General features: G+C 46.5%; 1 protein-coding gene and 1 non-coding gene across 3 annotated transcripts in view; one reads left to right on the forward strand and one right to left on the reverse strand.

The window, feature by feature from the left end:
* Positions 1–314: 314 nt before the first annotated feature.
* Positions 315–387, reverse strand: TRNAA-AGC (transfer RNA alanine (anticodon AGC)). The gene has a single exon. It is a non-coding gene; the product is annotated as a tRNA-Ala (tRNA).
* Positions 388–481: 94 nt separating this feature from the next.
* The window catches only part of LOC133226544 (uncharacterized), a 78,520-nt gene continuing 58,778 nt past the window's right edge, over positions 482–20,223 (forward strand). The window contains exon 1 of one of the 2 annotated variants that reach the window (XM_061380198.1): positions 482–575. The gene's annotated coding sequence lies outside the window, so the exon portion shown is untranslated. Of the gene's footprint in view, positions 576–11,474; positions 11,500–20,223 lie in introns of those variants that run through there. The other variant, XM_061380200.1, reaches the window with a different exon arrangement.

The following is a 20,223-nucleotide window of genomic DNA, read 5'->3' on the forward strand; positions in this document are numbered from 1 at the left end:
GGGGCTCTCCTGCTCCTGTACAAGTTAAGCAGGTGAGGGCTGGGGCAGAAGCTGCCATAAGAAGTGCTGGAGGGAGTGGGTGCAGCACCCTGTTGCTGCCCTTGTTCATTCAATACTAAATGAGAAAGCAAAAGGGCCTCCTGTAATGCTGCACGTACAACAAACAGCACCCTCCTTGCCTTAACCACAGGTTGAGCAAATGTATCTTTCGGAATTTTAAGGAAGCAAATAAGAACTTCAGAAATGTTTAAGACAAAAGCAAAACGCGTCAATAGTAAAGGTAGAAGCTTTCACAAGCCGGATGAAAAAAGCTCTGGAGAATGCGGGCATCGATCCCGCTACCTCTCGCATGCTAAGCGAGCGCTCTACCATTTGAGCTAATTCCCCTCTGCAACACGGAGCTCTGCTGGGGCAGTTCTATTCTCTTCTCGCGAGAGGCCGTGCGGCGCTCGCCGTTCTACGTCCCGCTCGGTGCTCACTAGTGCGGCTGCGCGGGAGCGGGCTGGGCGCTGGGCGCGTACGGGAGGATGCGCGGCGGGGCTAGGAGCTCGCGCCCGCCCGCGGGGCTCTTCACGGTAAGGACCGGAGGGGTACGGCGGGACGGGACGGGAGAGGACGGGAGAAGGGACAGTTTGAGAGGCACGAGTACCTAGAGGTGTCCGCTCAGGGGGAAGCACCGGGCGGGGAGGGCTGGTAGTGTTGCCAAGGGCTTGTGTGTGGGGCCATTGGGGGTTGTGGTGTGCAGAGAGCTGCGTGCCCAGCGGCATGGGGGTTTGCGAAGGTGTGTGTGCCCGGGAGCATCTGTGGAGAGCTGTGTGTCTGGGGCACCCCGAACGGGAAAGCGTGAGGTGCCGGGGGGTGTCCAGGGGCTGCACAAATGGGCGGCTCGGGAAGGTTATGAAGGGCTCGGCTTGGTGTTCAGGGGAAGGCATTTTGTGGGGTGAAGGAGAGCAAAGGGCTGTGTGCTTGGAATGGGGGCTGCGAAGGGCTGTTTGACACGGTGGGGCTGCGTTGAGGGTCAGAGCATGGGGCTGTGCACCCCGCAGAGACTCTGCTAGGAGCTGAGGCAGTCCTTTGAGTGGTGGTGGGGCCGCGTGGAGGTCAAAACAAAATGCTGTTTGTTTCTTCCCCATTCCCACTGGATGGAGCAGCGCAGGAGCTGCCCTTCCTCACCTCCGTTGCTGTTTTGGGAGGCTTTGCCTTCCCAGCAGCCATGCACACGGGGTGGTGACCTGTCCTCCCCAGCCTTGCTGCTCTCTGGGGTCGTGTGGGGTGGCACAGGTATGGACTGGGTGTCCCAAGGGCAGCTGGGGGAGCCTCCAAAATACCCTGCTGCATGGGACATAACTGGCAGCTCTGGTGGGACAGTCGGGTTTGGTCCTGGCTGGTGGCAGGGTCTGGAGATGTGGCAGCTTGAGAGCTTGATCTGTCAAACCCGGTGCTTGCAGTTGCTTCCCCCACCCTTGCTTTGCAATACTTCCTTTAAAAACAACACCCAAAAAAGTGAAATCTGGCATCGTGGTGAATCATGAGCTCTTCTCCCTCAAGAAATGGTACCATGTGCTCTTGTGCTCCAGCTGAATTAGAGTTAAGGTCAACTCAGTTGGATGAGGAAGGAGATGCTGTGTCTGGAGCAGGGATCTTTGGCGCCTGCCAAAATGGTGGGTAAGGGCATGTGTGCTGGAGCCTACTGAGGAGCTGCATTGGTCCAGCCAGGATTTGGTGCCCTGGTTTTGTTGGGAAAAGGGAATGTACTCGATAAGGGCCTGCGTAGCATAGCGACTGTTGGGACCTTCCTCTGCCAGTGCTGTGCTGAGGAAGAGGAAGCTATTCACGGGCTTGATGCTTTAATTTAAAGCTATGTTTGGCAGGGTTTAGTTAACAGCCTGTCATTCTAGTAAATTGCTTGCCTTGTGCTCTGTCAGTTTTCTTCCCCACTGTGTTCTTGAATAAGAAAAGGCAAAACTGAACTGTTGTGAAGGCCAATGCAAAATGCTTGCTATACGGAAGGGATTGCAAAATAGCTTCTGTTGTATAACCCTGGTGGTGGCTGCTTAACACCTTGCTGTTTGCAGAGCAGCAAGGTCCTGGGCTGAGCTGGCAGGGCCCTCCATGACTGTCTTGAAGTTATTACAAATCAGTGGGCAGCGGGGAAGTTGGAGAGAGTGACATGGCCTGCTGTGGCTTTTGGTCCATCAAGCTCCTGGGTGCTTTACACTCTTTGCTTTCCTGCAGTGCTGGTGTACTCCTACCGCGGCTTCGTTCAACACGTTGTTCTGTTGGATTCAAAACCATTCTCTGCTCAATTTCACACACTTCCTAAGGGATTTGCATTAGTTCTTACTCTGATACACAAGCAACTTTTTTTCCCTGGATATGTCTGTGGAGCTAGCATCCTCCAGACTGTGAATTTCTGATTAAATATTCTTATATACCCACAGCTTTACAGTTGAAAAATAGATTAAAAAATTTATTTATTTCTTTTACTTGACAGGTTGTGGTCTGTGAATGGGCTTTGCCTCTTGCAGAGTTTCCTTAACAGCTTGTCTGAATGATATTTTATAGAACTATTTGGAATTTTGAATTTACTCTCCTTTTGGTATATTAATATGTTTCATCTTACTTTCAAGGGCCTGTGAAGCATGATCTCTGCTTTTCAGAAACTGACCTACCTTTCATTTGTTGTTTTCAGGGTTGTGAGCTTTCTTCTTGTTTTTTTGGTGTTCTTCCCAGCAGAGGGAAGACTGGCCAACAAACATGTTCCAAAGACACGTTTATCTTGTAGAAAAACCCCAAACAGGCAGCCACACCCATCCACTAGTACAATTTCTTATCTTGGAGCTTGACTCATAATTCCGATGGCTCCTTACCTTCATCATTGTTTTGGAAAGAAAGTAGTTTTGTTGGCTAAGCTGTTCCCCAGGTGCCAGGCTGAAGAGCATTGAACCTGTGTGATTCCTTTTTCTGATGTTCTCCCTTCTCTCTTGCACCACCCTGAGCTGCAGGACCCTGTAACCATGCCCATAGGCTTTTATCTATTTATTTATTTGTTTGTTTCTAACCTGCAGAAAACAGGGAGATGCTTGAGAGTATATCCTGCTGGTGAATCTCACCTTCAATGCAGGCAATAGCGTTTCACCAGCTTGGTTTTGCAGCACATCAAGTCGACTGTGTGGAGCTGGAAAAAATGTTTCAGGCTGCGTTTTGCATAGATGCTCTTCTCAGATGTGAGGTTTCACCGTCTGGGTGTTACATATGTTTTTCCTGTCACGGGGCAGTCTGCCTCCATGAATCGTTATGCTGCCGAGAGCAACTAGCAGAGCAAATGAAGGGCCAGGGGGGAAAGAGGGGGCTGCCCTTCAGCCTTGCTTCGTCAGCCCCAGCCAGTCTCCCTCATTTGCTCCTTGTGTGGTTTAATAACAGGGTTGTACAGGATCTTTTCTCACAGCAAATCCTCTTTTTTCCCCCTATTTTTCTTTTTTTTTTTTTTTTTTAGAATTAAAATCGCAGTGAAGAGCATGTTTTAAGATTGACTTTGAAACTCAAAGCCTGTTAGTTGTTCACAGTCATGCTGGAGTAATTCCTGCGCTTTCCTCTCCTACATTTTAATTACAGGAGAGAGTAGTTCAGCTCCCACAGCTCAAGCTGTTGTAAGGGTATGTCTACACTCTGCAAGTAAGCTTTCCCCTTGCTGTCTTTTACTTGCTTTGGCAGTACTGTGCACCTGGGTCTCCACACCTGGGGCAAACACTGTTCAAGTGGTGCTGAATCTCTTTTCTCCTTGCATTCACTCCTTGTCAAGGACGGAGAAGTCCTCTTGCAACTGACTGAAAAAAAAACCCTACCTAAACAAGCCCACAGCTGCTGTGTGCAAAAAACAGCCCCCAGAGAAGTTGCAGTGCTGTCGGTGTAGCTTTGCAGCAGGGTTGCTTGCTGCATCCCCTTTAGCTTTTGACACCCTGCGGCACTGCTCGCAGTTGCCCATTTTGTTGGGTAGTGCAGGGGTGGTTTAATGGACTGTTTCATGCCGTGGTGCAGATTGCTCAGCGTGGCAGTGCAGTAGCTGCCATGTGATGGAAGGCAGTTTTCTAGTGTGTGAAGATAATCCCCCATACCCAGCCTTGATTCATTTGCTACAATATGCCTCCCCGTTTTACATTATCAGTGGGTATTTCTGAAACAACTATTCAGACTCGGGTACTTGCTCTGTGACTTTTGAGGTGGATGGGTGCTGTCTTTAGCTGTAGGTTTGCTCTGACACTCTCAGCATCAGGTATTTGCAGAGGGACCAGTGCAGATTGGCGTAAGTGTCTGCTTGAGCACCAGCCATGCTTCTTGGCTTGACATCCCGCTGGGTTGCTCCTGCGCGTGCCATCCCCTTCTGTGATGCAGGAGAGCTAAATTGGGGCTGGAAGAGAGCTGGCAAGAGGCCTGGGTGTTCCTAGAAAGATATTGATTGCCCTGGACAGTTCGGGTTTGTTTCTTTTGTTTCCCTGGCTCTCGTCATGGGGTCGGGCTCGTTAGGGTGGCAGCTCGTTGGAGGATGGAGAAACAGTGCCGGCTTTGCGGGTTGAGGCTGGAGTGGTGCCATCCCAGCCTGCCTCTCTCAAGTGTTAATTCTGAAGCAGCCTGCCTGGTAATTCCATTAATGGGAGCCTAGTGCCGGAGAGATAAATGTAATTCCAGAGTAAAGCCAACACTGGCTCAAATGGAGAGGATTTGCTAGTTCTTCCAGGTGCGCTGCTGTGAGTAATATACTCCTGTATTACCCACAGATGATGTTTAAAGTCTGGATGTCAGCATAAAGACCAGGCAGTGCTAGAAAAAAAAAACGGTGCTAAATCTGCACATGAAGAAATCCTTAGCTCAGGAGCCTACCCATCTCCCTGCAAAGGATTTTACCAGCAATAGGAGTTTCCTGCTTAACTCCTGACATGCAGGATGATACATAGCTAAGCAGCCAGCTGATTCAGGAGACAGGTTGCGTGGCATACAGCCAGAACAAGCTCTCTGTGTATAGTCAATGCAAAGCAAAAAGGATTCCCTGTGTATAGCACATCAGAAAGCTTGCAAACATATTAAATGTTGCAATTGCAACACAATTGCAAGTAGCACAAGCTCCGTGCATGGTGTGGTTCACGCTTGAATTCAGAGGTTACTGTCCTGGCCAGCTGTTTCAGCCCATTCAATTTATTATTTTTTTCTGCAGACCACATCTTCCTCTTTGCAGTTGTATAATACCCTCATGGCATCATCAGCAACTCCTGCATCGAAAAGTACTAGTTAACTGAAATACTTTTAGCTCTCCTTGTGGCTTGGATCCTGGAAGCCAAACATAGGAGCCAGTACTGTTCAGATTTATGCAGAGGAACTTCCGTGCTGCAGGCAGCTGCTGAGCAGTTGTCTGACAGGGTGAGAGCTCACAGTACCAGTGAGCCCCAGTGCTGTGGTGCCCCAAAAGTCTAGCAGACAAAGTGTTTGCCCCCACCTTTTGGAGCTCAGCACAGGATTCTCCTTGTGGAAAACTATTTGTCATCAGTCCAAGGGGGCAAAAAAGTGTTCATGAAGATGAAGCAAGTGCTGGGGATCCTCAACCCCCTGCATACCCCCATCATGCCAGCTTTGCCTGAGTGTCCATCGATACAAATCTGATCTCCTTAGGACTTGAAGCTCTGCTGGCATCCTGACAGCAGGGGTAAATCCAGCTTGCTCAGAAATCCTTGTTTGTTGGTGTACTCAGCTGCTTGACATTCTGCTGTGTTAGAGGGGTGTGGGAGGTTCAGCAAAGTGGGGTGCAGGCTTTACCAGTGACATAGCAGCAGCTGGGACAGCCACCCAAAAGTCTACAACCTGCTCATCCAACTCTTAATTTTCTTTGCAGTAGCTGTGCAGATGTGCCTGGCTTCTTTACACACACACTTTTGGCCAGCTAGCTCTCCCGAAATAAGTGGGCTCTCATTAAGGCTAACCACGTGGCTCAGGTTCTTAAATCTCCTGCTTCCTCTTCCCTTAATTTGTATTCCCTAATCAGTGAGGGTCATGCTTTGAATGCAGCTAAAGCTGCAGCTTGCCCTGCATGTGGAGGGTGTGCTGTGGAAACCCCTCCAGCAGTTGCCTTGACCAAGCGTGCACCATGTCTGCTGCTCGCTACCGTGGTGGCAGGATGTTGGGGGATGCAGATGTTGGTCTGAGCTAGTGCAGTTGCTTTTTGTACTTCTTTTAAAGCTTCCCCCATTTGCATCATAGCTCACTACTCAAGTTTTAGCTCAGTAGTGCTGTTTTCTCTTCACAAGATGAAATTTGTGGGTGTCCTCTTTCCTGCTTTTGTAGCTCTTGACATCTGATGTGGGCTTAAGCAGAGCAAAGTTGCACTGATAGTGAATTGTGTATCTCATCAAACATTTCAAGACAGAGTAGATGAGGAGGGAGCACGTAAGTAAATTACGTGCATGTTTAGGAATTCAATTTCTCGAAAAACGTTGTATCTGTGGTGTCTTGTTCTCACCATTTCTCTCTTCCCTCACCTCTCAGTTCTGTGAGTCAGCCCTCTTCCTGTGGCATGTCAAAGTAGTTCAGTCTTTCGGGGATTAAGCAATTACCTCCTGCAGAGTGCTGGATCCAGCATGGGGGCAGCTGGATGGACAGACAGGTCCATCCCCAGAGATGCTGGGCAAGGAGGGGTGATTGCCACTCCAGCCCTTGGCTGGGAAACACATTCCTGCTCTTTGGTTTGTGGGTCAAACAGTGCTGCTTGGCCATGTTCTCCAACTGCTGGAAGTGGGAGGCTTTGAAATGAAAAGATTGGGTTATCCAGTATCCTACTTGAGCTGATAGAGCATTGATTGTCCTGAATTAACCCACTGTAGTTTGATTGGGTTTTTTTGCTGGGTGTTTTTGTTTTTTTCTTTCTGCACAGCTGAAAGCTTGAGCTTTGTGATAAACTCCATAATGTTTTTAAGGATGCTTTGGGATATTTCTGAAGTGTGCATGGTAATAGTTATTGGGAAAAATGAGAACAAGCTGTTGGAGGCACATAGCTGGCTTATTGATTTTAATGCCATGGAAACTGAGTTTGAGTAGCTTTTTGATTTTGTTGTTGTTGTTGTTGCATTAAGTAGAGTAGAAGCTCTGGGTTTTCTTGTGGAATCTGTGTAAAGGAGGCTTGAATGTGAAGGTTTAAATTGTGCTCATCTGTTCGTTTTGAAAGCTGGCAAAATTGGTGGTTTCAGTGTGACCACAGTCGTGATCACAGGTTGGGGGCCCTGGGGCAGCTTCAGCAGGAGCCTGTGTGGCTAATGCTGCATAAACTTAGAAAAACAAGAGGATTAGCTCTGCCTCCTTCCCCTCTGTAAGGAGCTAGGGATGGGGGAGCTCCGTTGGACTGCTGCTGAGGTGTTTGGATGATACCTCTGGGGATGGTGGTGCATCAGCACCATCCACTCAGCACAGCTTTGTGGTGTGTACTTTTTTAGGTGAGGATCACGTTCTTGCTGTTTGGAGGTGAAGTGGCTGATGTGAAGGGAAGGCTTGAGCTGGCAGCCCCTCTGGCACACTGAGGTGCACTTGGGTCTGTTAGGACCCCTCCATCCATCCCTGTGCCAGAGGAGAAGGCAGCCTGCAGGGACTGCATAAGGCTGTGCTGTGCTTCTCGTGGTAATGTTGGGGGAGGTCATACCTCAGGGTGAAGGGCTGACTTAGAGTTTGAGCCTGTGCTTCTGTTTTTCCGTACTTATTTCCCAGGGTTTCTCTGCAAGAAATTGGAAAGTCCCTTCTATGGGCTGCCGTGACAGACTCAGAAATGTCCAGATGGATTTGAGTTTTGGTGCTGCAAAAGGCTTTGCGTATTTATTTTCAGCATCCTGCTGTCTGCTTTGCTTAAGAGCTTTTGCTGGATCCTTTACATATGTTTGTCCTTGCTCCTTTTCTCCTGAAAACCATGTAAGAACACTCCTCAGTTATGGCAAAACACACCAAAAGAAAAAAAAAAACAACAATCCCCAGACCTCTTGGAGAAATTTTGTTTCACTGCTATTCCCTAGTAAGCTAGGAGTCTTGCACAGCTGTGGTGTGTGGCTGTTAGGGGGCACCAAGTCTAGTGTGAAGAACTCAGGTAGCACTTCACCAAGCTGTTTTTGGATGGGTCTTCAGAAAAGTGAGTGGCTGGGCGTGTTCAACAGTGAATGGAGCCATTAAAGTCGTTTTTAAGTGACCTACCCCTGTGCAAAGACAAAGCCATGATGGGTCAAAGTGTGGTAGCTTGAAAGCCTCATGTAGGTTTCCAGACGTACCACTATGCCATCTTTCTGAGGTCATGCTTCCCACCAGCTTTAGCTGATCTCAGGCTGTTCTCCTGCCAGAAATCCTTCCACTTTTTTTTCTTCTTTCTGGGATGGTTTCCAGTTGGATCAAGCAAACAATGGTTGCTACTACAAGCTTAGAGATGTCTGGGATGTGTGGAAGGGGTAGAAGGGAAAAGGCAGGACTTTATTTTGGCATCAAGGGGTAGTTTTGTATCAGTTAAGCTGATGAGCATGGAAAGGGAATGGGCAAAGCTTGCTGAAGGGCAGCCATGTAGCCCCTGGTAGGGCATGTCTTGCTTCTAACAGTTTTCCTCCCTGTAAAGGAGGGGTGAGGGTTGCAAAGTGTGTTAAGATTTCTGGGAGCCTATGATGTTGTTAGAGTCCTTTGAGGTGCACTGCTGACTGATGGCTTCATGTATGTGCTGAAAGTGTTTGGCCTCCCCCCGTTAACCTAGCGGAGGTAGGTATCCCTCTGGGAGGACTTTGAGCATAGCTTTTAAATAAGACCTTCTGCTCAACATATCAAGGAGAATATTAGATTGAATATAAGAGAGAAATTTTCTTTGGTGAGGGTGGTGAGGCATTGGCACAGGTTGTCCAGAGAAACTGTGGATGCCACATCCCTGGATGTGTTCAAGGCCAGGCTGGATGGGGCTTGAAGCAACCTGGTCTAGTGGAAGATGTCCCAGCGCATTGCAGGAAATCGGATTAGATGATCTTTAAAAGATCACTTCCAACCCAAACCACTCTGTGATTATATGTTATCTCTGCTTAAATACACTGCAGACCAGGGCCTGATGTGTTAGTGCCTCTGTATGAAGTAGCACAACAAATCCTGCTGTCTTGTTCTCTTCTAGCTGTAAAGCTAAGGGTAGATTTATCTTCCTGTCTGACTTATGAACATAACTGTTTTTTTTTTTAACTCTGGTTATTCTTTATTTTCCACACTGGATGAAATAGAACATTATTGTGTCTCTGCAGCATTGGTTCAATCTGTCAACAAGCAATGCATCATGATGTCAAGGTGAACAGCAGAGAGAGGTTCCTGGGGTGGTAACACTGAGAAATGCATGTTTTAGTGGACAAACTGGATGTCCACCAAATATGTCTTAAGGCTAGTGGTGATGGACACTTTGAGAAGGGAGTTTTGGGAACAAGGGAGTTTGGGGACAGGGGTCTGATTCCCTGGCACTTAACTGTGTTTCCAGTGTATCTGGCTGCTGTAGGACAAAATGATTTGTCTGAGAGCTGTGGTTGCTTTGGGAAGGCAGTCCAGGCCACCTTCACATGGGTTTGATTAAATCCCCCAGCACTTAGAGAAGCGACAAGCACCTCTGCCTTGCTCAGCTGTACTGGGAGGCAAGTTTGAACTTCTGTGATGTTTCTGTAATGTTGTCTAATAGTAGCAATTGCATTGAGAAAGTTGTTAGAGGAAAAAGGAGCTGGAGGAGGAATGGAGAAAAGGTTGTCTGCATGGCAGACCTGCTGCTCTTGCCCACCTACTGAGCTCTGGTGCAGGAGTGGGCCAATACCAATGCAGCTGAAATCCTACAAAGCTAACGCAGCCTCTTTAGGCTTAAGCCATGTGAAGCTAAGGTATGAATTTCCTTGCTAGAGGAGGAAAGTTGTCTTTCCATACTTTTATAAATAAGCTGCCACTGAAGATTATTGGCCAGGTTGGATTTGTTATGTTATTTCTGTCTTTGTGTAGAGACTTTTATGTTCCACTGCAGAATAGTGTTCAGTTACTGACTTCAGAAATAAAACAGAGAAAACCCTCCTGGAGGTACATAACACGAGTAAATAACTCTTGTGTTTTGGCTAGAGTGGTAATGTAAAGCAACAGGGAGAGCAATTATAAATGGTGATGGAAAATTTGTGCTTGAGGCTGGAGTCCAAGGTCTGTGCTATGGTCTTGTGGTCTATCAGCATTGTTTTTGTCCTAAGAAATGCTTACAGCTATTCTCTAATAGGAAAGGAAAAAGGGGAGAAGGGAAGGGTGAATGGATTATGTTTTTTCTCAGTTCTTTAAATACCAGCTGGCAATGGCTGTCGTCTGTGAGTCACCCGCAGACATTAGGGAAAACAAGCAAGTCTCTCTTTCTCAGTCCAAGGTAAACCAGTGTGCTGCATGAGTAAGCTTTCTTGCAGTACATAATGAGGACCAGTCAGCAGGAAGTACATAAGATGTTGTCGGGCTAATCCTGTACCTTCCCTTTGCAGGTTTGGTACTTTGACTGGAGAAGTTGTCCCACCCTGTTTTCTTAACTCCTCCCACTTTCACATCCTCTCTCTGTTACAGTGTGCTTAAGGATGGTTGTTCATCCACCATGTTCGTTGCTGTCCCCGAACTGTGGTATGAACAGAATGGGAAAATTAAAGCTGTATTAGATGCAGTCATCTTTGCTTCAGTTGGATCACCAGAAAAATGTCTCCTTATGGCTGCTTAGAACTGTTACCAGTAAAGCATCCATTTTTTCCTGATGCCTTGTCTTTGGCATGCTTGCAGTGAGGTTTTGCTGAAGCCTGTGGAGGTGACTTCTGTCCCAGCTTTTGCTAAGTGCTGCAAGATGTCTTCTGCATGACTAATGTACAAAAGCTTTATAGAGCAATCAGTAGGAAAAATAAAACTGCTTACTATGAAATCATAATGATGAATCAACAATAGTAATAATGGAAAAACAGAAGCAGCCTGGCTCTGATATCAGATGGGATTCACCTGCTCTGCAAACTAGAAGAAATTGCACACGTGCTGTGGAGCAGGAGATCTTCAGCAGCATCTCAGGGAGAGGAGTAGGGGAGCTGTGCAGGTGATCACTTCCATCCCATTTATCAGCCTCTTTTTTGCTCCTATACCTAGATATTAACTTCAGTGCACTGACTCTTGAGGAGGCTTCGCTGAACAACCAGCCTTAGTTTGGGACTTAGCGTCTTGCCTCTTACCTTGGCTTCCTTCTCTGATTTTGGAGAAGTCCCCTGACTTCTGTGCTGGGTACCTCCACTGTGGTGCCAAGGCTAGGCAGGAGGTTGTTCAGGGCTGAGATCTAACACTCTTCAACCTCTTGCAAGGTTGCCTTGCCATCCTTCCCTTTCATCAGCCTCTGTAATGCTTACAGGATTTGCTAGTTCCTGTATACTGATGTGGCACTATGTTCTGGCTCCTTGTCAGTGCTTTAAAAGAAGCCTATGTTCTGAATAGGTACATTTGTTGTGCTCCTGGCGAGGGGGAGAGTGTGTGTGTATAAAAGTGAAACATGCAAGGTTTGCCCTATAGGTATGAATTGACAGATACTGTGGGAGAGGACATTGTGCAGTGAATAGATTTTTTCCATGCAGTTGTGTTGTGGAAACACCAAGCAGAAGGTAAGGTCTGCATTTAGCCTTGCTGGCAGTGCTCTGAGGAGAACATCGGAAAACACAGCATCGCGGCAGAGCAGCTCCTGGAGGCCAAGCTCCTTGCAAACACAGGCATGGCCTTTTGCTTCCCGTAGCACCAGCTGGAGGATCCCAGTTGAGCTTGCGGCTGTGTGCACTGCTGCTGTGCCCTCCTGCTCTGCTGGCCTGTGGTAGCTCCCCCACCGCATGCGCCTGCCTGCAGCCCACAGAGGGGGTGGGAGGAAGATGTTTGCATGTTGCTATCCAACTACGAACAAATCTGCTGTTGTTTTCTTAATGTACAGCAAGAACAGCCTGTAGCAGCTTATTCTTCCCTGGGTAATTAATGCTCTGCTCTGCCACTGATTGCTGTCAGAAGCAGTGGCTCTGAAGCCTTCTCTGTGCTGCCCAGTGCATCCTTTTGCCCAAGTTATTTGATTTGTTATTGCTTTAAGGCATCCGTACTCAACTAAAAAATCTTGTCTGCGCTCTTTGAAACTGTTTGGCACTGTAAGTGGACTGTTTGAGTTGGCTGTAGTTGCAGAGATGCCAAACATGCATTTAGTGATGCCCCGCACTGTGCTACCGGCAGGTCTGCCTGCACCTCAGTTTCAATTCCTGCATTACTTTGAGGAGGAGAAAATATAGGGCTGGGTTGCAGCCTACTTTTTATTAACTGGAATTATGTTTGCAGCTGATCAGAGGTGTGTGTGCAACCACTGGAATTTGAATGGAATATTTTGCCATTTGTGGTTGCTTAGGGGAAGCCTGAGATGCGGGTATACGGATGCTGCTGTGGAACCATCTATGGACAAGGAGGGATTGGCCTGGCATGCTGAGCTGGAGCCTTCAGCTTGCTGTAAGAGCAAAAGAAGCTGCTTCTGCAAATTTCAATCCCTGATGGATCTCATCCCAAAATGGCGCTGCCTTGCATTTGGTCTTCCCGAACAGCCCATTTTGATTGCAGGAGGACATAGCCATGACTGGCTGTGTAAAGCTTCCTTGATCCCTAAGAAAGTGAAATGGATTTGTTATGGAAAGCAATCTTACTTGAAAACCTGGTTCATCAGGACTGTCTGGGCGGTGCAGCAAACACAGTCGAGGAGTAGGAGTTGGGGTGGAGCTGTTTCCGCCTAATTCGCCTGTTTTTTGTGGGATTTATTGCACCATGTGAGCAGATGTGCTCTCCGCTTCGGAGCTTAAAGCATAGCTGTTTAGTAGAGCACTGCCTTGGCTTCCCATGAGAGTGTTCTCATTGTGCTTTCCTTTTCTTGCATTAATTTTCTAGAGTAAAAGGCCTGTTGATGAAGGGAGAACTGTAACGAGGAGGCGAACAGCAAAGGTAGGAGTGCCTCCGTTTGCTAGCAAGCTGTCACAGGTATGTCTGAGTTGGAGGGAGCCAGCAGTGAGTCAGTGCTCCAGACTCCTGGTGACTCAGGTGGCAAGAGCCCAAATTGTTCTCTGACATGCCTGAGTTGTAGCAAATTTCCTGTAATAGGGTTTTGCCTCCTGTAGTGGCCGTGCAGGGAGAGATGTGTTGACCTCTTCCTCCCCTGTGGGTTATGAGCAGCTTAGTTCACAAGGGATGCAGGCAAGTGGCGGTGGTGACACTTCTGTTCTTGCCAGAACAGGTGGAAATTTGATTTACTCCGGCACCCTCACCCCTACCTCTCTCCTTTCCCCTAACTCTGTGCTTTTTAAGATGGGACAAGTCATGGTAATTGTGGCTGTCTGTCTTTTGAGCTTGATGAGATTCTCGTGCAAATCTGGAGATTGTGTTCTCCTGGCAGATCTGCTTCCATGCATTATCCACTACTTCATCGTACCGGGAAGGATCTATTTTCTGAAATGTGATTTATTTTTAGTCAAGGCTTTCCCTGTCTAACTGGCAAAAGTTCAGCATTTGCAGTACAATTTGCAGAAGAAGCAATTTCACCGAATACTTGGACTGGGGGGAAGGGAGAGGAAATGTTGTATTAGCTAGCAAAAAAGCTAAATGCTGACTTGAAAAAAAACAGCTTAAGCCACTGTTGTGAGAGCATAAGGATCAGTAATGCAAGTTGAGAACTGCATTGCATTTGCTGTGGTGCATAATTCCATCTGCATTGCTCTTGATTTTCCTTGTGACAGCCGCCACGGAGGTTGACCAACAGTGGATGGATGGAAACTGCTGTCCAGGGTCTGGTGGTTGACATAGCCAACCTCTTGTCCTGATGTTCAGCAGTGAGTTAGCAAACTTACCTTAACCACAGCATCTATGGGAAGAGTACATCCACACAGTGCTCTGCACTGCCCTGTTGGGCTTTCCTGTCCTGGGGCCACTGGAGGCCTGCCAAGGGTTGAGCTTTGTGATAATTCACAATCATCCCTGTGTTTGATTACCCTTGTTAGATACCCTATGGGATGACCTGGGGCAGTGCTGCAGCTGTCTTCCTCTTCTCCCCAGCTGCTGCTCCACAGGCAAACTCTCTTCATATGCCTCATTGCTCTCACTAACTGCTCCTAACCATTGTGGGTCTTGAATTGGCTTCTCTTGTGAACAGTTACCTTCAGAACTTTAGAGATCTTCCCTTCTTGCTCTTGCATCTCCCCTGACATTTCCACCACTCCTTTTACAAAAGCATATTTGTTACTATTCGTTGTTAATGCTGCAGACACCAGACCTCTGAGGGTAACACCAGGGAGTGGATGACTATGTTCAAAGCCTTTGATACTTTCTCCTCTGACAAATGAAGCTTTACTCCGTGTCTGGGCACATAACTGATTTGTTTGCTGCTGCAGGTTAACTCCTGTAGTTTGCTTTATCCTTCTTTCCCCCTCTGTCCCCCGATAGCAGACAATTTCACAGTAGCTTTGTCATGGTTCCCTTAAGAAAGCAAGGAGAAATTGTTGAGTTTCAATTTTCTTCTGATTGTTTGGAAACCAGAAAAAAAAAGAGGGGAAGTAGCAATAGATTTTTTAGGTGTATTTTACGTTCAGTCTGAGTGGGTATATGCTGCCTGCAGGTAGTGATGTCTTTGTGAAAGAATTGGGGGTGAAACTTTTAAATGCTTTCTCAGTCACTGGGATAGGAGCACCATGAGAATCAAGGCAAGAACACCCATCAGCTGTGTAGAGTAGTAATCTTCCCAGGGGGAATTAATCTAATTTAACCTGATAAAAGAATTTATGCAGTGGGGGAAGTCTCTGCCATTTCCTACTCTTCCTGAGAAGACTAGGAAAAATTAAGTGCCAAAATGACACTCTTCTCTTCAGGGGTGGCTTGTCTTCCTAAGACCTGTTATTATCTTCCTGTTGAGAAGACATCTGTAACAGCTGGCAAATTAGGATTGTTTTGGCTACTCAGTTTTCCCTGATTCCCTGGGGACTTGCTCTTTGCAATCCTATTTGCAAATCCCCTGCCCTTGTGGGATGCAGTACATCTACCACGTGTCCCAGTGTTGTGCCAGTGGTTGGTCCCATGTTTCTTGTACCTGTGATGACATGTGGATATAGATGTTTCATAATTATGAAGCTTTTCCTTAGGGAAGTTTGTGGGTGGTTGTTTTTATGTTTTTTGGGGGGGGGCTTCCCATTACTTCATGGGAACTTCAGGAATGCTTTTACATTCCTGAAAAGAAATCTGTTTCTCTTCTTTTCTGTCTCTTGCCCTCAGAGGCCAGAAGAATCCTGATACATTAGAAAGCCAGTCTCTACTTTAAATGCCCTTAAGCATGTGAATACTCAGCTCAATTCCTTTTACAGTGGCTTGTTATGAAATGAGAAGGAATCTCAGGGCATCCCTTGGTCAGCTTTTCTTCTGACCCTCGGGTGTAAGCAAGGAGGGTTTTGCTCCAGCTGGTGGTGCGTGCTTGGAGGAGGAGGTGTCCACCTCAAGTTTAGAGTACTCTGGTAGGAAAATATTTCTCCTATCAGTAAACTTTTGCTGATATTGTTGAACTATGCTTAAAGTATGTGGGCATATGTTGTAATCTGCTGGCAAAGACACCATGAAAATAGCTGTCCTGGGTTGGACCAAAGTTGTGTCTGAAGTGCTTATGTCCAAAGCAATAACTTGTCTCCAGTGGTGATAGAGAAAAGGCTTTGGAAGGAGCTGAATGGAAGCTGAACAGCCTAATTCAAGACTTGATCTGCTCTAGCCTGACTTTGTGTGTTTCAAATATGCTGGGTTTTGACAGGCTGAGAGCTTCACTTGGCTGACGGCCTCCAGCCCCAGGTAGTCTGGCAGGCAAGGAACAGCCACATCTGCGGCTGAATGTTGAAACCATGGTCTGCGTATGTGGTTGCAGAGGTGGCAAGGCTGGCTCTGGGTTCCCTGCAGCAAAGGATGGAGCTGCCTTTTGTGACGTTCAGGTGACCATTTTTAGAGCTTTTGTTTAGTGCAGATGAGCAGTTGTGGCATATAGATTTGTTCCTTCAGAATTTCACAGTTCATGCTTACCCAGCCCTCTAAGCATGATGGTGCCAATTAAAGTGTATTTCAATTTGCTTTCACATGCAGAGATCTCATGTAGCCCTAGTGGAAGGTCAGCGATCAGTGCCTGTCTAAATTGCTGCTTATCCCCTGAGGTTGTTCTGCTCTGCTTTGCTCTGTAATTACTTGCCACACACTGCATGCTTCCCAGCAGCTTGTGCTGCAGTTTTTAAAAGGGAAGGAACAGCAAACAGATGGACATCTGGGAGGCCTGCTAGTAGTGGGCAGGGGGAATGGTTTTGACTCTGATACTTGCATGAAGCATACTCTCCAGGCAAATCCCACTGTGGCTCTGTATGAAGTTTCTCTTTCCTTGGTTAACTCACTGGAAAACCTTCTCACTCAGTTTGCTCTGGAACGAGGAGCACCCACATGGATGGCTGCTCTTCAGTTGTCACTCACACTGAGGTTTCTGTGTTCCTTTTTGCATTACCCTCAGGTGAATCCCAGGCTTGCTGTTAAAAACATTCCAGAATCAGAAAGAAACTAAACAGGAAGGATATTGTTTGTTTGGTTATTTTTTTCCCCTTTAAGCTACAAATGCAGTGGGCTATTTAATGTTTTATCAGCTCATAAGGGATTGTGTTGCTTTTTCTTTTTGGCTGTGCTTCCATGTAGTTTGCTTGGCTTTTGTTCCTCAGATAAAAAAATACAGCTTTCATTAAGACTTGTTTGGGCTACATTTTAATCCTTTCTTGAGACTGTCTGAATAGTGCCACTTCTAGACAAAGGCCAGTGCTCTGCTTTGAAATGCTGTTGGTCACATCTGATAAGGGTTCTTTTTTTCAACCTAAGTGGCTCTCAGAAGAATTACTGGATGGCTAAATAATAAGTATTATTTTTAGGTCTTTGAGATATTGTAACTGAAGGCAAGGGAAAAAGAGCAGCAGCATTACTGAACACCAGCACACTGAGGCCACCAACATTGGGTTCAGTGTGCTGGTGATTTACGAAACTGAAGTTATGGCATCTTGCTCAGATCCCTTGTTGGGATGTAGGATGCGATGGACGAGGCAGTCCACATCAACTCAATTTTTTTGGCCATACAAGATCTTTGATCTTACATTGCTCCTGGATTTTTACCTAGTAGAGGAGAATCAGAGTTAAGTCACATCTGGCTGGTATGCTGCTATGGTTGGACTTCAGGTGCCCTTGAGAGGATGCTGGAGGGTCTCACGCCAGGCTGTCAGAGTGCAGGAAGATGACAGTGAGGAAGAAGGTGGAAATGGCAACCTGAAGGTAAAGGTTTCTGGTGGTTGTCTAGAATTGCGTCTTTCTGCTTTATGTTCTCTAGCCCTGCAAAACTGCTACATCAGGGCCTGTGCAAAGCTTTTGTAGGCTGGAAAGATGCCGGTGCAAGGAGGTGACTGGTACTTCACTTATTCCTGAAATTCCTTTTTTATTTTTTTCATGTTCCTGTCCACAGCCCCATATTTATTCCATGTGCACATCATCCCATATTGGGAGGGCCCTCACTCTTTATGTTAGGAGGTGTAGCTTGTTTCTGAGACATGGGGGATGGAGAGGGGCTCACATGGCTGATGAGGTGCCTCCTTGCCTCCACGATCAATCCTTCATTCCTTGTTTTCTGCCCCTGGTACAGTGCTAAGCAGAGACAGCCTCAAGGCACAGTGCCAGCAGCCCGTGGCTGTGGCTGGTTTGGTCCTATGCCTGGGTGGAGCTGTGGGAGGAGCAGGGGCTGCATCCCTGCATGGCGTACGTGCTGGGAGCTGCTGGAAACCCTGTGCTGGGCTTTGGCTAAATCCACTCCTGGGTTAAACTGGGTAAGAACCAGGCTTGTGGGAGCTGGGATAAACAAACAGCTCAACCATGGTGATTTTCCTCTTGGTCTTTATTTCCTAACGTGCAACTGCTGTAATTCTTCTGTGTTACTTCTATCATCCTCGATTTCTCGAAGTATGTTTTGTGGTGTTTTTTTTTGTTCTTCCCTGAGGGTTTTGGGCCCCGTTTTCCACAGCTATTGTGGTGAGCATTTCCTCTTCTCTCCCAGCAGCACCTTTCATTTTTGAATGAGTAGGTCAACATTATTCACATTGTCTTCCAATTTTATGGCCTTTTTTATTTTTTTCACTTTTGACTTTGACTAAAGAAGTCTCCTAAAGGCTTCTGGAGTCCTTGGGGTCACTTTGCAGAAAATATTTATTTCCTGTTACAGAAGGTATCGTATTCAAAGCTCCAGGCAGGAAAACTGCTTTTGTAGTGCTCACGTTTGAGATTATGAAAGCGTGATTCCTGCAGGCTTTTTACTTGGGTTTTGGCCAGTTTTCAGTTAAGATCACACTAAATTCAGTTTTAAGCCGGACTTCATAGGCTTAATGGAGTTGACTTCTGAAACATTTCTGACAACATAACAATCCCCAGCACTTCTGGTTTCTACATAGCATCCCACGTGTTAAAGCTGTTCTACTCTTCCAGCCCAGTTCCTGTTTCCGGCGCTCCCTCCCACCTACCCATTCCCTCCAGAAATAACAGGTTAGTATTAGAATCTGTATGCAATATGTGTTTACCAGGCTTGATGTAGCTTTACACCAGACACATTTATCTCTTCACCTACGCTGAACCCAGAAGCTGGACCCTATGGTCAGCATGGTGTACATCTGCAAACCTCCCTTAGTTTGTTCAGAGTGTGATCTTCTGGCTGTGCAAAGACTTAGGTTTGCTTCCCTAATTTAAAATGAGTTGCAATAATTAATTTCTCCACTTAGATTGGTTTTGGTTTTTTGAACTAAATACCTTTTAAGTGACAAGTGGGCTTTATTTGCATTTTAAGATTTTCCTCCCTGCCCTTTGAGCTTTGAATACTGGTGAAAGGCTCTGGGTTATATCAGCCCAGGTAGGTGGTATCTGTGGCATAGCAGTGGTGTCTTCTAGGAAGTGTCCAACTTCTCCCCTCTCTGCTATCAAACATCAATCTTGTTGAGGGGGGCAAAATCTCCTCTCCTGTTGGGTACCTGGGATGCAGCAGTGGGAGGACTGTGATGAGCAAACTGCTCAGGACAGGATGCGAGCCACCCACAAGAAGTCACTGAGATCTTCTCAACCAATTACATGACATTGCACTGTTTGCAGCTTGTGATCCTGATGCTCAGGAGATAAGTTTCCTGAGTGTTAACTGTTTGAATGGTGCAATCCTAGTACTTGCCACGACTGAGGGACTGAGTTGGGTGCACCAAAAGAAACAACATGCTCCTTCAGCTGTTGTGCCCCTTAAGACAGGAAAACATAAAAGAATTAAAAAGGGTGGAGGGGGGAGAATGGGACAAAAATAGAGATCAGTAACCTTCTATTAACTCATTGTTCTCATCTATCCTTTGAATTAGCTTTTTTTTTTCCAGTGTAACACCAGAATTTTGCAATAAAATCCACATGTGAAAAACCAGTGGCGCGTCTTCTAGTCAAAACATCCTCCATGTCATCTGACTGCTTAAATGGTCATAGAGAAATGTTTGGATTAAGCAACTGGAGGCCAAATGCATGTTGAATGAATTAGTTTCTCTGCTTTATACTGTAATGACAATGCCTTTAGAGAAGCCACATGAAAGGAACATTTCTCAGAGGATCTCTTCTGAGTTCATGTGTTTAAAACTGCAAACTTGAGTACTTTTATTCAGTTAAAACCTTTCTAGGTTTTTTTGGGAGATGGTTTTCCTTGGTTAAGTTTTGTGGCAGGGCAGCTGTAGTATGTGTGTTTGCTGCTGGTGATGGGTTGGTCTTGGAGTAGGGGAGGTTGTATCCTCCTGTTTCAGTCCTTGGCCTCTTTTCAAGTCATGCATTCCTGTGTCAGCCCCTCTGAGAAGCTTGGTGATAGGTGTGGAGGGATATTAATTTTTTATCTTCAAAATTATGAAAGTGCTTGCTTATATTGACCTGGAGTAATACCCCAAGCATGGTAATGACTTTTATTTCCATAGGAAAAGATGGATCGCTTTATTTCCTTCTTTAGCCTTGTTTGACTTAAGGTTGCTCTAAGCAGCTGTTTCCTTGGCTGTTTTCAGATACCAGCTAAAATACTGACTTTCAGCCTTTAGAAGGTTTTATATGTAGGCTAAATGA

The sequence above is a fragment of the Neopsephotus bourkii genome, unplaced genomic scaffold (genome assembly GCF_033783945.1).
Source record: "Neopsephotus bourkii isolate Nb327-2 ecotype Australia unplaced genomic scaffold, CSIRO-AGI_Nbou_v1 NB_1792, whole genome shotgun sequence".
NCBI lineage: Eukaryota > Metazoa > Chordata > Aves > Psittaciformes > Psittacidae > Neopsephotus > Neopsephotus bourkii.